We start from the raw sequence: 18196 nt of genomic DNA on the forward strand, positions 1-18196 counted from the left end.
AATTCTGCAAGAAAATAATTATTTTAAGCATGCCATGACAGATTTGCTGCATTCTTAAGAAATGCAAATTATATCCAGGGGCCCTTTTTTTTCCAATATAGCATGTCCAATTTTATAAAAGATATAAATAGAGAATTATAATGCACTTAAACATATTCACTTAATAGCAAGCTTGGTTGAAACACATCTTTTATTTTTTTAAGTGAGCAATACTTGTGCTTTTATAATCTTAAAATGCTTCTCTTACTCACACTGCAGTAATATTTCTTCATTTTCCTAAGATTCTCTCAAACAATCTTAGGTTGCCCTTTGAGTATCCACAATTACTGTAACTTTAAACATCCTTGCAGCACAGGACAGACCTTCAAAGGCTTAACATCAAGAGAACACCCTCGAAGGGAGTCTTACAGTATGGCAAGCTCTTTTACTCAAATCATCCTTATCCTAGCAAGAAGTAGGGATCTTGGCATCCCTGTTACGTGATAGTCATTACAATCAAATATGCAATAACATAGGGAACCAAGCCCTATAATAACATAGGGCCAATATACTGCTAAAGTCATTTAAAGCTGGCCAGTGTGTACATGTTTCCATACACTCTCCTCATTGCAGAAACTGGGAAGATGTTTCATTTCCTTTCCCAAAGTTTTTCTCCCCGCTACACATTCCAATGGACAACTGCATTTCTAAACACTACTAGAAGTGCAAATCTTCTCACAGTAGTACACTCTTAAAAGAAACCCATGGTAATTTTTTTAAAATAACTTGTAATTTGTATGTCACATGATAAAGAGATTTAAAACATTTGCTCATAAATTACTATTAAGATCATGACAAGGTTTATTATAATATCTTTTTATAGCATTTACAATATATCAAGGTAAAATTCAACTTGTTTCAATCTTTCGTTATGCAAAAAAAAAATTTCAAAAATGACATTATATTATGTTTGGTTTGGGGACCAATAGTATTTTTAAATATAATATCAAAAATAAACAAAAACTGCTTTCATGATCTAATGTTCAGAGCTCTTACATTTTGTACTTAAGTAAACTAAGGGGTTTAATTTTAGACCTTCTGTGTTTTATTTCTAAATGACAAGATAAGAGAGAAGATTTCAGAGCGCTATATGTAAATGCAAATACATCTGGGGAAGGGTAGTTTTTATTCCCAAAACATTAAAAGCAAAACTGAAAAATCACCATATTTTTCTCTTTTTAACATTAAGCATTAAAATATAGGCACACCTCAATGTGCTATATGAGAATTTTTATCAAATGAATACGGCTTACTAATGTAGTGAAAAGCATCCTAAAGCTAATTTTCAGAACCATCATCATTTTTATGATGCTCGTTAACGTGCTTTTTCATCATCAGAGTCCTGTATGTTTCTAGACTTTAACCAATAATCCATTATAGGCATAAATTAAATACTACATGACTATGAATAAAAATTTTAAACTACATAAATGTCTAATCACCATGGCAGGTAGGAATATACCTATGTGTGATAAAGCAAATCAGGGACTGAAGCCCTTTTGCCTGATCTGCACTGACAGTAACAAAACTCATTAGACACGCAAATAAAATATTTAAATAATTGTCTTATTGCTGAAGATGTTAAGAGAATTTTAAATATCCTCCATGGGAGCTTTTAGCAGCAGTGTGCTCTCCAGAACACTGTCATTCAAGTCCCCAGTTGAGAAATACTGCTTTAGAATGGTACAAAATAGCAACCTAAGCAGACATGGATTCTTTCAAACTTTCCTGATAATTGGTTAAATGCCTATGTTTTTAGGTTTCAGCAGTTTCCTACTGGGATGCAGAAAAATAAAATTAATGGGGGAAGGAGGACAGTTATACAAAAAATGTCATTATAAAAAGAAGAAGTACTTACTAAAAGAAAAAAATGTACTATTCAACTTATATGCCAAATTTAAAATGATTTGTTCTCAGATAATCAGGAGTTAATAGTATTCTCCAGCCCCACTGTAAGCAAAAGTCTTATAAATATTCAGGCCAAAAGCTTTTGCAAACTACTTGCATCAAGTACAAAAAGTTAGACTCTAAGTGTTGGTAACGATTAGGAAAAAAAAACAAACTGGAGGTTGGGAAGAGTGGAGGGAAAGAATGCATACGGCAGAAGAGAAGTTCAGTAGATGTTCCTACAGGGCCGACGTGGGAGAGAGAATCAAGGAAGCTGAGTGAAGCGCATACTTGTCTGGAAGCATCCTCCTTGGGAGGAGATGGGACTGAGGAGCTGGGCTGTGTCAGAGCGTCCCCCAAGTTTACTGCTCTGAATCACGAAGCTGGCCTGGGGACAGCTAAGCGACATACTTCTTGTATACTGGAGGGCTACAACTCCATTGATGGTAAATATGCTAAAGGGGTTTCCCACAGTACCTAAAGCTTTTCCTGTCAACACACGGTCCAAGTTACTCAGGATCTCTGGAGCTACACACTGAGTCAGACAGAGGAATAGGTAGGCTCTTTCTTCTTAACTGTTAAAGAAGAAAGAGCCTACCCATTCCTCACCTAAGGGAGGAAATAAAATGTTTTTAAGTGGTTACCTCCTATTTAACTAACAGAAGAACTAGTAGAATTAGATTTTAGCTAAGGACAGAAGCAACGACAATACACTTAAGCTGTCACGTCTGACAACTGATGAAGACGTGCAGACTCACCAGGAAAAGAAAACAATAAAATAAACCTTTTCAGGTGAGCCATGCCCATTTCAACACTCTGGAACATTCTACTCAGGTCCCGCCTGTGCCCTGCACAACAGTCATCACTGAAGGAGAACTAACCGAAACTCTCCATGACAGTCAGTCTCCCTCATTAAAACAAACTGCCCAGAAGGAGCTGAAATACAGAAGGCTAAAGCTTTTTAACGAAGAAAATACCATAATCCCTTTTTTACCTTTAGGGGAAAGGTAGACAAAGAACTGACTAGAATCCTAAGGAACAAAATATTAACAATTATAGGTTCTAACCATTTCAAATTAAAGTGAACTTTCTTACCCTCAAGAGGCTCTCAACATATGGATGTCTTCATTATTCTTCCTTTTTTTTTATAAGGCCTTATATCGTTAGCATGTATTCTAGGTCCTGCAAATTGTTTTTTCAACCTTTATTAAGTGCTAATATGTGCCCAGACCAGCAGGTGACATAATGTACAACTGGCATAAAAGACAGTATGGTCCAATGCAGTTCTTAGCTTGGGAATGCAACAAGTTTGTAAACTTGCATAAGAAAAAAAAAATGCATCTTTATTTTTACTGACTTCTAAATGAAAGTAAGCACTTCCTCCAATTATGAATGATGGTCAAAGATCAAGTAGTATTAGCCACAGTACCTGTGACTTTGTCATCCAAAGATATCATCTATTTTCATAACATATTATAATAGTTTCAGACACCTCAAAATATAATATACCCAACACCAGATCTTTTTATTTAATAAGCTAATAAGTAAACATATTACCATGTTGCAAATGTGGGGTTTTGTTGTATAACTGGCTTCCTTTGTAATGCTATATATTTTACGTTATTTAAAAAATTATTCTGAGAATGAACCCATAGGCTTCACCAAAATGCCAACTATGGCACAAAAATGGTTAAGAGCTTCTAATCTAGTAGAGTGCACAGATTTGCAGTGAAGACCGAAGCTTAAAACCAGGTGTTGGTACCTGTGGCCTAAAGTAAAGTCATCTAACCTCTCAGAGCCTCTATTTCTCCATTTGTGCATACTTTTAAGGGTAGCTGGGATGTGATAAAGTGTGAAAAACCATAAATCAAATTTTATATGATGCCAGACTATGATAAAGATGCCAGAGTTGGGCTTCCCTGGTGGCGCAGTGGTTGAGAGTCCGCCTGCCGATGCAGGGCACACGGGTTCGTGCCCCAGACCGGGAATATCCCACATGCCGCGGAGCGGCTAGGCCCGTGAGCCATGGCCGCTGAGCCTGCGTGTCCAGAGCCTGTGCTCCGCAACGGGAGAGGCCACAACAATGAGAAGCCCGCGTACCGCAAAAAAAAAAAAAAAAAAAAAAAAAGATGCCAGAGTTAGTAGTACATCTAGGTCAATATAATTTCTGCAAAGGATTTAACCAACAAAAATTTCTGAGTAAAAACAAAGGTCAAAGGGGACATTTTACAGTTTTTAATCCAAACCTTATAAACATCTTGTCCTCAGGTAATTTTTGAAAGACAATCCAGAAAAATCAAAATGACAATTAAGATATGAACCAAACTCAAAGAGCCACAGCTCATTATTTCACATAATCATCTAAATTTTTGTCACTCAAGAAAAGTTACTTTACTTGAGTTAAATCAACAAGAGAAATAGTACCAGTTATATTTAAGATGCAAATGTGGTTTATCCTCAAGCAAAAATCAGTCTTATCATTTTATCTTTACCACAGAGTATAATACATTTATAAATTATATTGGAATGCTTTTTTGTTCAAATATGTTTTACACATTTTAACAATCACAGATCTAATTACAGGTTTAAAAAATTCAGTTTATTTGTGATGTCAGAATTTAAAATAGCAAATGAATTGGCTAAATTATGAAAATACTATCTCAACTAATGCAGGCAAACAACAAAATCTTTAACCCTTAGAGATTGGAAGTTACAAGGAAGAGAGGAGAGATACAGATAATCCCAAAAGTCAAACAGTGAAGCTTTAGTTTTGGATCCAGTAAGAGATACCCACTCAGATAGAATCAATTAGTGAACAACCACCTTATCAGGACAGCAGCCATGAGCTGTGGAGATAAATTCACAGGAAAAAAAGAAAGCAATCTGTATCTGCCAGTATTCTGACATTGGGCAGGAAAAACAGTATGTACATATATATTTAAATGACCACAAAGCAACAATAATTTTAATCCATCACTGAGACAATATAAAACAATAAAATAAGTGTACTACACGCTGATTAAGAAGTGATTAGCGTTCAACGGGGATTATCAGGGAAGACTTCTTGGAAGAGGCAGGATTTTACTGATTTTAAAGACAAATCTGGCCTATTTTGGGGGGTGGGGGGGTTAGTGACAAGTAAGGGAAGGGTTAAGAGGCAGGAGGACAGCAGGAATCACAAGGGCTAGTTTAGAAAGTTAACAAGGTCATCAAAATAATTACTCATAGATCACTGGGAATTCACTATCAAAGAATAAGTGTATAAAACTGTCCCCCCCCAGAATCATCTAAAACCTCTCAGACACAATACTGACAGAGTACTTAGATAACAGCAACAATATAGAAACCTATGCTTAAATGTTTCCAAGTTGGCCTCAAAATATTTACATATATATAAAAATTCACAAAGTGACAGAGCAATTCAAGACGTCTGAAAGCAGGAAACAAGAGTAAGGACATTTTGCAAGTTTCTGCCAAGACAGTGGAGTTTTTTTTATAAATATGCATATATCTGCCCTAAATAAACACATAAAATAAATATGTTGATTTAAAGTATTGGACACCTGATATTTTAGCAATAGCTTTTCAATTTTATTATTCTTTTTAAAAAATCATTTCAAACTTAAAAAAGAGTTGCAAGAATACTACAAAGAATTCACATATACCCTTAGCCCATATTTCACAACTGACATTTTACCAGATATATTTGATCATTTTCTCTCCCCACCCCCGCACAGACACACACACACATTATTTTCTTCTGAAACATGCGACAGTACGTTGCAGACATGATACCTCTTTATCCCTAAATATTCCAGGGAGGTTTCTTAAACAGAAGAACAATCTGTTATATAACTACAGTACAATGATCAAACTTAAGAAATTAACAGTCATACATAAAATACTATAATCTATAGGTCTTATTCTTTTTTTTAATAGGTCTTATTCTATTCACCAATTATCCATACATCTTTTAAAGAAAAAAAAAAATATATGATTCAAATACAATCCAGGATCACACACATTCCATGATATTTCTTTAGACATATCATTTTTTAATTTATGTAAGTTAAACTTAATAAATCCAGGAAAAATAGTGTCCAGCAATTTTATCATACTTAATTTTTTCCATTCTATTTACATGCTCTATTACGATAGTCTTCCATGTTTTAAGAAAAAAAAAACTGAAGAGGCTTATACTTAAGTATATGAAGCACAGTAAATGCTTTGTCACCCACAACAAGACCCACAAGACTCTGCTGTACTCTTGCCAGTTTATTCCCATTTCCCATTTAATCATCAATACCTTGAGAGCAACAAGCCTCACCCGTCTTTGTATCCCTCATAATTTACACACAGCTATGAATGTTTGAAGGGCAAAGTAAGCTTGATGTTTGAAAGATGCTTCAACAGGACAGAGAAAACAGGTCTATCTTTTCAGGTTAAGGTTAAGATTAATCTCCATTAGGATTCTCCACAAAAGAGAAAAGGGAACTGTATGTTAAAATGATTAGAGAATGAGTGTCTTCACCTGTTAATCACTTAGAATAAAGAAAAATGCCCCATCTTCCTCCCCTCCACTATTAACACTGACTCCTTGGTCCAAGTCCCTTCCACAGCTAAGGCAGTGCTGTCATTTTCCATTGATTCTAAGAAGCACAATTATTCACATTTCAACAGCTCTGATATCGATGGCATCTTACTGCTGCCGTGGGCCAAGTGGCAGTCGTAACACAGTTCATGACATTGTCTATGTAAGATCAAGAAAGCAATAGCATCAAAACATGCAGAATGAGTGTCAGCTTGGGAGAAAACTCCAGAGTAGACAGTAAAGCGCTCTTGTAAGAAATGCTACATCACTAGCACTCTTAAAGGCATAGAGGAAGAGACTGTGTGGAAATACACCGACATGACAACTTGGAGTCAGAAAGTAACTCAAAAACTTGGACTCTGAACGTGAATAAAATTCAGGAATATCATAACTAAGTCATTTCACTTCAGTTTTCCTTTTTAATCTATGTTCTTCCAATAAATGTAAAATGAACATTCTGAAGGATAGCAAAGCATTTTATCATAGCTTAATTGTCAAAGTTATTTCTCAGTGGGACATAAAATAATGGTGTATCTTATAATTAACGGCATCTCAGATTCAAGAGAACACAGTATTTCCAGCACAGAGAGAGCGGCGCTCCATTCTTGAAGAGCTCCTTCAGAAAATGACCACAGCCAAACCAGAAAGCCAGAGTCGGCCAGCTTTCAATTGCTCCAGACACTGACAAGGTTCTTGCAGGCCAGCAGGGCACTGCAACATTCAAGCAACCACTTCCTGAGGCCACGTTTCAGAAGGCAGTAGGTCTATCTGCGTTTTACCACGCTCCTGGCTCCTAACAGGGCCGGCAAACCACAGAGGGAGACAGCATGACACACATACCCCTACAAACCAAAACACAGCTGGGATGCTAAATTTAGACCTATCAACCTTGACAGTGCCCTTTTAACTACTATTTTTCCCTAATTCTCTAGAGTGATTCTTTTTTAAAACCTGGAAGCTGCCAACAGCATTTTTTGTTACTGGCCAAGTTATTCTGAGTATCATATCCAAATAATGAAACACAGATAAACTATTTTAAAGCAAAAGACCTTTAAGAATGCATATTCTTGCACCTTGTTCATGTTAATGTATCTTTACCTAATTTTAAATTTTTATACTTTAGGGACTTCCCTGGTGGTCCAGTGGCTAAGACTCCACGCTCCCAGTGCAGGGGACCTGGGTTCGATCCCTGGTCAGGGAACTAGATCCCACATGCTGCAGACAACTAAGAGTTTGCACGCCACAACTAAAGATGCCCCACGCCGCAACTAAAAAAAAAGATCCCACATGATGCAATGAAGACCCAACAGAGCCAAATAAATAAATATTTTTTAAAGTATTTAAAAAAAAATTTTTTATACTTTAGAGCTAAGCATACACATAAATACATTTATATATGAATGAACTTTTAGAGATAAAAGTATATTTCAGGGCTTCCCTGGTGGCGCAGTGGTTGAGAGTCCGCCTGCCAATGCAGGGGACACGGGTTTGTGCCCCGGTCTGGGAAGATCCCACATGCCGCGGAGCGGCTGGGCCCATGGGCCATGGCTGCTGGGCCTGCGCGTCCGGAGCCTGTGCTCCGCAACAGGAGAGGCCACAACAGTGAGAGGCCCGCATACCGGAAAAAAAAAAAAAAAAAAAGTATATTTCAGATTGCTTGGGGACAAACTTCAAAAAATGACATAATTTCCACTTATGAATGTTCACAGACATAGACAATTACAATTACATATACTATATAACTATGACTTGAGTCAGCAAAATATACAAAACTGCAAACTCAATCATTGATCACAAAATGTTTTGCCCAGGTAACAGTGTTGCTCTGCAAAGATGAATGAAAATGGTTCTTATCGAAAAAGCTCACAATCTATCCAAGGAATCCAGGAGGTAAGAGTCCATTCCACCATTTGCCAGACAAGAACACTAAGGCTCAGAGACATAAACCTGTCCAAGGTAAAATGGCTAGTTGCCGATCAGGTTGAGATAGAAGTCAGATCTCATTTCCAAGCAGCAATCCAATAACACATGAATTTAAATAGACTCTACTTATTAAGCAATGTTCTAGGCATCAGGTTACCCCTCAGGTAATTAGTACCCAATTCTATAGATGAGGAGACCATTGTGATGGGCCCATGGTGATTCAGGACTGACAGGTCCCAAAGCTTGAGTCCCCATCACTGCACCACATTGCCTCTAACTGACTCCACAACAACGGACATTTGCAGGCTCTGACCCTCCCTCAAAAACGGCCTGACACAGCACAAAATTAGTGCCGTAAAGCTGTGCTAAATTCTCCCTCCTACTTAGAATTTAATGGGGAGAAATGCAAGAGTTATTACCTTGCAATAGAGAAAAACAAAAACAAAAAGCCTCCATTATCACACCTGGAAAAACAGATAAAAAGCCAACCAAAATTATACAAACTATTATAAAAGTAAACTGTGACAACCCCTTCACTTCACTGTCCAGCCCCACCAGCCTTGGGCACACAGCAGACAGAACAAAGCCTCTGACATTAGTTTATGCTTACTGCAAGGAATCTTCAGTGACTTCTAATTAAACTGTTAAAACGTCTATACTAATGTCTCTGTGGTTAACACGTTATTTGCATACACACACATTTGTGTGTATATGTGTATACAAATATTTGCTTGTTTGATGCCCGTTTGAACCAGGACTACAATAGAGATAATATCAGAATCCAAAGGGAGGCATTTCAAGCCCATTCACAAGGCATAGAGAAACCTTGACTGCAAGCTGTGGGAAGGTGCCAACACCTTAGTGATGGCAAAGCTCACTGTAAATTCATCATTAAAAAGTGAAATGGCGGGGCTTCCCTGGTGGTGCAGTGGTTGAGAGTCCGCCTGCCAATGCAGGGGACACGGGTTCGTGTCCTGGTCTGGGAAGATCCCACATGCCGCGGAGTGGCTGGGGCCGTGAGCCATAGCCGCTGAGCCTGCGCGTCCGGAGCCTGTGCTCCGCAACGGGAGAGGCCACAACAGTGAGAGGCCCGCATACCGCAAAAAAAAGTGAAATGGCATTTGGGTTTCCAAGTTAACCCAAAAATCCTTTATAAGCCTGAAGAATTATTATAAAAACATTATTTTCAGCTGTACCCATTCTTTCTTTGGGAAAACGCATTTTGAGTTCCTTTGTCCAACAATCAGGAACTGCCCAAGAAAGGGCAGGTGATATAGCACGTAACCCCTGTCACTCTTGGGCATCACAAATTAGGGAAAGCTGAGGTTCAACACATTGCCTTCAGGTCACACACATAGTAAGGGACAGAGCTGAACAGGAGAAATGAACAGTCACACCTCAGGACTTCGAGGTCTATCAATATCCATGCTCCTTCCACCAAACCACAGTCCTAGGCATTTATTTAATACGTGTCTGAGCAACCTCTTGGGTGACGCACAGGAGGGGCAGGGGGCCTATTTGAAACAACAGGAATATCCATCACCAAATCCTGGGGCCTCTGGCTCTCTCAGATCTAGTAAGCGCCCCCATTCATACCTAGAAAGATCTACTGATCCAGCCCCAGGCTGAAGCACTGGGTAACACTCTGCTAGTTGCAGGCTAAGTGAAGAGAAATCAAATGTAACGCTTTTGCATTAGAGAGGTGCTGAAGAAACCCTAGTAACAATCAGATCCGTGGTGAAGAACCACCCACTGCCACTACTCAAGTGAAATCAAGGTCAAGTAAATCACATCAGCCTCCCCAAAACAGTAATCTGAAGCATTGCATTTTTAAAGATAGTTGGCAATCATATGAAAAAGAAAAATGCACACATAATAATGATAAATAATGAAAAATAATGATAAATGTCCTAAATTACATTTGGTGATATAGTGTCAGGAAATAACTTTTATTTAAGTTATTTGATGATGATTTCATTCAAGATTTCTTGTGGATAGACTGCATGATGAATACCTTTCGGTTACGATCTTTGTTCATTTTCAAGAGGGCTACATTTTGCATGAATGAACACACCAGAATAGGTGCTCCCTGCTGTTTCATCAACTCAGAAACTACTAGTTCCGAGAGTGTGGGAGAAAAAAGAAAACCACATTACACAATTTACCTAAGGGCACATGTTTTATTAATACATATGGCTTCATAAATGCTTTAGTATAAAATAGCCTTTTAAAATGAAGTACCTGTTAATGAGAAATACAAGATCAACAGGCTGAAAAACCAACTATATCTGCCTCTCTTATTCTGAAGATGACAGAAAAATAGCACCATTCCTTCTATTTCAGCGAATGCGACATGTCTTTTCATTAAGACAAAGCAGTGCATAATTCCCTAAAGACAAAGTTTTTCAAAAACTTATAAAATAAAAAGACACTGTTCAAATATATCCAACAATGCCACCCTGCTGATACTAAAATAACTGACTGCTGAGCTCCTTTAACAGAGGACGAGGTCACTCTGCATAGGCTCATCAGAAGTTCCCACTCACACTCCCAAGCATCTCTGAAAGGGGTACGAATTCCCAAAGCTCTACTTCACCTACATTCTACTGAGCCAACTCAAAATTTTAAAAGAGAATAATAAATATCATCATGTAAATCCCTAAGTGTATGCTGCAAACATAGGAAGAGAAAATATACATTTGGAGATGCTTTTTAAAAATGTGACAAGAGTTCAAGAGCATTTTAACAGCTTTACTGAGATAAAATTTATATACTCTAAAATTCACCCGTATAGACTGTACCGTTCAATGCATTTTAATATATCAATACTTGCAGGTGTGCAACCGTCAACAGTTACTCCTAGCCCCCAACCCACACCGCCAACACCCTCAGCCCTAGGCAACCACTGATCTACTTCCTGCCTCTACAGATTTGCTTATACTGGACGATTTCATAAAAATGGAATCATACACTATGTGGTCTTTTGTGACTGGCTTCTTTCATTGAACACAATGGTTTTGAGGTCAAAAGCATTTTGAAGAAGCTGGGATGCTGATGCTCATGGCGCCTTCCACTCACTCATTCCATCATCAAGGGTTTCTTGAGCACCTTCCACAGGTGAGACAGACGCCACATGGGTCACAATGGGACCTAAAGGCTTTCCAGTATGAATTCTGCCCTCAAGGAGCTTACAGCAGGATAAAGATGCTAACACAGCTATAAAAAACTTTTTTTTTAATGTAGAAAACAGTGACTGCCAAGAGAAAAATACAGACAAAATACCATGTGACTTCAGATGAAAGCAAGGTAAACAGGATCAAGAAAAGTTCTGATAAGGCAACCTTTGAGTTGATCACACACACACATATACAAATAGTTAAAATCAAGTATAACAACACAGGGATGGAGGCACTTCCCACAGACGGAAACCCACACTCCTTAGCTCCGTTCCATCCATATTTACTCCTGTACTCTGATCTCCCACACAGTACCTACATTCCAAATAACTATAACTAGTGATAAGTCCCAGGAATCACTAAGCCCTTTATGATCCTAACTGCTCCACCCACCATTTCTTCTCCCAAGAAATGTCCTTCCTCCTTTCCATCCTCCCCCACCATCAACCCCATCATGTCTGATTGGTGAACTCCTATTCATCCTTCAATATTCAGCTAAAATACTACCACCTCTTTCACAAAGTCTACCCTGACCTCCCCAGTTGGAGTTAGTCCTTTTTCAATTCTTTATGATACATGTGTATCTCTATTCCAGCTAATCTGCATTGTTCTGCTCTGTTCAGCTATGAAATCTCAGCACTTAGTACGGTGTCAGGCACATAGCCAGTACTAAGTAAATGTTTGTTGGAACAAGGGCACAGAACACCAAGTGAAAGGCAAAGAGGGTGGACAAAAAGGTTGGCAGAGTCAACCCAAAGTGTGTGAAAGGGGGCAGTAAAGTAAGAGCCCTGGACACTATGTTAAACAAGGAAAAAAAGAAAGGGACATTTATTGATTACCTGCTATATTTCAGCACTGGTACATTATCTCATTTACTCTCCATGACAACCATATGAAATTAGCCTCTCCATCTTATCCTGGAGGAATCTGAAATAACTTATACAAGATAACACAACTATTAAGTGGCAAAAGCTCTTTGAACACTAAACATACACTCTGTGTGTGTCTGTGTGTGTGTGTGTGTGTGAGCACACACTTCTACTCACAGGTAATTCAGCTACAGCCTTGCCATTTCCTATTTGAAGAAACCGGGGTTCATTTCCTTTGGAACTCTGTTACTGAAAGCACACAATCACATTACGTCACTGCCAGCAAAGGAAAGGTGATGTTTCAGTCGGCCTTTGCATCCTCCACCCTGGGTCTGGCTAGTCCAGTACAAATCATGCCTCCTGAGGCACATCAGAAATAACATAGCAAGCTTGAGTACTACAGAGGCCTCAGTACTGTTCAACTAAACGAATTTCACTTGGATGAAGAGAAGGTAGTTCTCAATCAAAGTATATAACATGGCCTTTAAAAGTTTCAGGTCAAAGTCCTATAAGCAACAATAAGAAAAAAAAAAAGCAATGTTAAAAATTATTGTTTTTTAAAGTTTCACTTTGCCATTTTTGCAAATATCATTTTGCAAAAAGATGAACCTGGGTTATGAAACAATGGTTTCATCAGTAGAGGTAGAATGTTTAACAGCACAAGAAACAAAGAATTAGAGGATGCAATTTACCCTTTGTATGTTTATCAGGCTTGATAAAAAATTATTTTTTAATTATACAGCCTATGTTTTGCTTAAAGATTTTTTATTAAAAAACTAGTAAAATATGTCAAAGGTCAAAGACTAATCATGAAAAGAGGATTATAACCTCCCATAAACTTATAATAATCAATCTAAAATGTTTCTGAGAAAGAATATTAAAGCAACCTTTTTAGAAAAGTTGTATAAAGGTGTCACAAAAGTAGTTTATGGGCTCGATCTCATGAAATTCCCAGAGAAGTCAACATGTTATTTAGAAAAGTTAAAGAAACACATTATGCCCAGTAGGTATCTATATTAACCCACAAAATTAAACAGAAGCTGCTCGGCCAAAGAAGAAAGAGTTGACTGGCCTTCAATGTCTGCAAGAATGCATATTGTACACAAGCGTTAAAGCCATCTCTTTCTTGCTAAAAGCACAAGTTTCAAGAAGGAAAATGAATTGAGGGCTGTTGGAGGTATTTTGTTAAAATAATTACATTTTGTTAAATTAATTTCTTCAAATAATTATAAGGACAATATTCAGAATCCATAACCTAGCTGGTTGCATTAGTGAAACAATAGAAGTGTTTTGGGTGAACTGTCAATCTCAAATACTGCTTTAATATTTTTTATTTAAAACAAATCTATCCTGATTATAGCAACTGATTTTCATATCATCCCTCAGGTTCATCTTCAAAAATGACAGCGAGTAATCAATATTTTATCTTATTTTTTAAAGTCATGAGATGACCATTATGTCAACCGCAAGACTAACTGCATCTGAAGGATTTAGTGTAACCACCAAATAAGATGGAAAGCAAATCTAATATAGTTACATGAATTATTATCACTGTAGCACATGGTGATAAGGAGAAAATGGGATGTATTGGGTAAATGCCCATATGAGCTGAGCCAAATCCTTACTTTTTCTTTTATCATTGTTACTGCTTAGCTATTTATGTGTTTGAACCAGCTCCCTGGTCTCCCAGGCCTCCCCTACCGGCCTAAGGGGATGCAGGTAGTGGGTTTTCCTTCCAATCCTCAACCAGAAGTCAAACCAATCCTCAACATTCCTGAGTTTCCAGACACCAAACCCGCAGGCTTCAAAGAGCTGGTCCTGGTGCCTTGAGGAAGTGAAGGAGAGCAGAGATCATCCTTTCAGTTCTGCTAGATGGTAGCTGAGATGCAGCCAAATGGAAGAAGAGATGGTGAAGGGTAGACTTTCTTTTATTCCACACTGCCTAAACATCTGACCTCAACAAGTCAATGTTTACCTATAGCAAAGACTGGCATATAACTGCTTTTCACCTTAGCAAGGAAAGGTCAGCACCAAGGCAAGGCGAAATGCGGAAAAAAGTATCATAAAAGGAGGTCCTGAGAGGACAAATGAGTAAATGAAAGCTGTGGGATCTAAGGGAGGGGGGTCAGTAAATCACCATCACAGCACCGTGTGATAAGTGCTATGATAGCAAAGGTACATACAGGGTGCTGTGCAACCCCTCAGGAGGTGCATCTAGCCCAGACCTGGAGTCAGAAAAAACTTCTAAGTAAGTGATTTCTAGGCAGGGATGTGAACAATGAGAAAGCTTAGCCAGATAAAAGACAGGGAGGAGGGGAGGTGGGCTGGGGTGGGGTAGACAGTTGGAGGAACAGTGGTGAGACAGAAGAGACAACACAGAAAAAGACCAAGAGGTAAGCTCAAGGACTCAAGAACTGCTAGACAGAAAGTTCAACATGACACACGGGCGTCTGGGAGATGATGCAGGACACTACAGCAGAGATGGGTTCTGCAGGACCTTGCTGGCTACGTAAAAGAAACTCAGACCTCACCTAAGAGGAAGGGGAAGCCTCTCAAGAGGAATGACATGATTGGTTTTACACTTTGGAAAGACTACTAGGGCTGCAGTGGGAACAGAAACTGGGGAATGTGAGACTGAAGGCCGGGACCCCAAGCAAGAGATGGTTAGAACAAGGCAGGAGAGAGAGGATGGTGGCCAGACTAGGGCAAGGACACCAGGGATGGGAGAAACTGTAATACCTGAAACCAGGAAAAGGAAAATGCAGAGGAAGGTTCTACTGCTACTCATCAAATGCAGAGCAAGGCCTGTGGGTGTTCCCTGAAGGATAACAGCAACAACAGGGTGAACCAGCAAAAAAAATAAAAGTCAGTCCGGCCAACAATGTCAATACACAGGGGCTTTCAGCAGCCATCTAGCTCCCCACCATACAATCTGCAAGATGTTCTAACCCCATCAGGCCTTTAAGTAAAGAAACAGCTATTGTTACTACCCTGTAATTTCAAACTCCAATCGTTTGATGTTGGCTAATTAAAACCCATATTTCAATTAACCACTCAGTCAGGGGAAGCAGGGCATGCACAACCAGAATACTGTCTTCAGCATGCCATAGCAATCCCAGGAAAAATTCTGAAGAGCCTTACCATAATGATTCACGTGGGTTCCCAACACTTTTCAAGAAACACTCAAGTACAGTGACAGCTGTCAACCAAGTGTCAAGTAGCCCTGGGGGCAGAACAGTTTTAAAAAGAGGACTTAAAAGCACTTATTGTTACCTGGTAGCACTGACTTGGCCTAATACAGAGCATTGGACAGGTAATTCTTAATAAAGCAGGGAGACAGGAAAGGGTAAACAGAAGAAATGAAATGCTGGGTCAGACTTTACTTTTTTAAATGTTTTTTACAAGGAAAAACATCATCAACAACAATAACCTACTATTTAGTTGACAGGTGGAAGGGTCAGTGGACTAACTTTGAATACCTCTGCTTGAAGTATGAAAATATTTCAAATTATCTTGGGCAATTTATTTGAAGAGATCTGGGCCACCCAGATCATACCCTCAAAGTCTATCAAATTCCAAGAAAGGCAAAAATATTGTTAATCGAGTGTTTATTTTACAACTGGCATATTAAATTTAAATCAACAATAGTGTTTTTACATATTGTATGCCCTATACTTTATAATCCACTAGAGCTGCTTATATAACCAATGTCTGATATTTTGTTTTATAAACCTTGAAGCATGATTATAAAACATACTTTATTGTCATTTTCTCTTTGTGGTTTATGACATATTATGAGTGAGATCCATGAGTTACTTGATTGTTACACCCAATAACAACACTTGTTCTTTCAGAAAATACAACCCACTATCCCTTTTGTGTCCAAAACCCACTGCAGCAAAAAAAAGGGGGAGGTTCTTTAAAACAGCTTCTCTCTTTTTCCCCTGGTCACTGAAGTTACTTCCTTCCACCTCCTGAGTACTGTGACTCCACGGCATAACTACATTTCTAATCTACAGTATGCAACGCACATAAAAAAAGAGCTGCCTATTTCTAGTCACTTGGGAACAGGTATGGAATTTCTGGCCCACTTGATTTCATACCACTTGGAAGCACTAATGAAAAGTAAATTATGCTACAGGAGTCGCAGGGTAGGGGCCGCTGGAGATTTAATAAAAGGCAGCTGAGGCACCAGTGGTCAATCAGTTAACTAAGAAATCAAAGGGCAGAAGTTCCAAGTCACAGAAAATTCTGGAAGATGTGACTCACTGGTATTTCAGGACCTACTCAGCTTCTCTCCCTGTAATTCCTTTCCTCTTCTGCTGCAGCTTTTGCTTTTCTGTGTGACTCCCCTTTCAACCATCCCAAAATACCATGGAGTATACACTATACTGTCAATGATCTGTTCCATTTTTTTTTACGTTTTCTATGCTCTCTTCTCAATTTCAAAATAGAGTTTACATTTGTGCTGGTTTCTAAAATACGACACAAAGAGTGATGAATCAAGTGGCACAGGGGAAAGCGCCCTAGACTAGGGGAAAAAGGACAGAAGTGTGAGTCTGCCACTAATCAGCCATACGGCCTCAGTCACCAACTCTACCCAAATCCTCCTCTGCCTTTGCCACTTCTACCTCGACCGTGTCTCAGCTGTCTTCCCTGTCCGGATTTCCAACTAATGCTGTCCATTATCCACTTGTACCATTTCACCTCCCCTGCTCACAAAGCTTCTGTTTTACCCTCCACAGCCTCAAGTAGCTAAAGATAACTTTTTTTCTTTGGCTATAGGGCCAGTTAAGGACAAGTAAAAATGCTTATGAGGCTGCTTATTTTTTCAAGAAAATGAAAATGGCTTCATTTAGTGCTATGGTGGAAAACACATATTCTTACCATTTAGATTTGTTTGTTAAATATAAAAATATCAATGAGGAAATCAACACTGCATTTTTAGCCATAAAAATGTTATTAATAACTGAGTATATCTGAAAAGTATCAACTAATGCAACTTTCTAAACTTGCACCCTAAATTTAAATGAAACTGCTCAGTAGCCACTAGGCCCAAAGGATAAGATTAAACTCAACTTCCCCAACCTTCCCACCCATGAGACCCCCACTAGAACCCTTTATCTGGTCTGTGCAGTGACTCTGCCAGGAAAACCTTCAACACCAATGCCCCCACCCCTCTTATGCTCAAGGTCTGGCTCAAGTCCACTTCCCCTGATGGCCTGCCTGCCCAAGTTCTTGAACTTCTTTCTCTGAAGTCCTAAAGCACTTTCTAGACCTCTTATATATTCTATCTCACTTACATATTCATTCACCTACTCCAAAATCCTGACTGAGCAGGTGAAGAGTACTACGTTAGTATTTATTCACTACACTATAATGTTAAACATGATTTGACCAAACTAATAGTTTCTTGAAGTCAAAGATCACTTCCATGCTAATATTTGTTGACTCATAAAGAGTTCAACCATCCATTAAATGTAGATTGTTTATGGATTTCTTTTTAAGATCAGAATATATTGACAAGAGAATTTGATCTAAATCATACCCTTAAATCATTAGTGTATACATTTCTTCCTTTCAGGAAGTGTTACTGCACATGCAAAAAGAAGGGCAGTGTCGAGACACTGGCATCAACAAACTGTCACATATTAAAAGTTGGAAACCGAGATGCTGCAACTCCCTTCAGTTCTTGTAACTCAAGTCAAAGG

At 38.6% G+C, this 18196-nt stretch overlaps 1 protein-coding gene across 3 annotated transcripts in view; it reads right to left on the reverse strand.

Moving 5' to 3' along the window:
• The window catches only part of CHCHD3 (coiled-coil-helix-coiled-coil-helix domain containing 3), a 291260-nt gene that overhangs the window by 251421 nt on the left and 21643 nt on the right, over nucleotides 1-18196 (reverse strand). The gene's annotated exons all lie outside the window — the stretch shown is intronic.

This window comes from Hyperoodon ampullatus (genome assembly GCF_949752795.1).
Source record: "Hyperoodon ampullatus genome assembly, chromosome: 9".
NCBI classification, from domain to species: Eukaryota; Metazoa; Chordata; class Mammalia; order Artiodactyla; family Ziphiidae; genus Hyperoodon; species Hyperoodon ampullatus.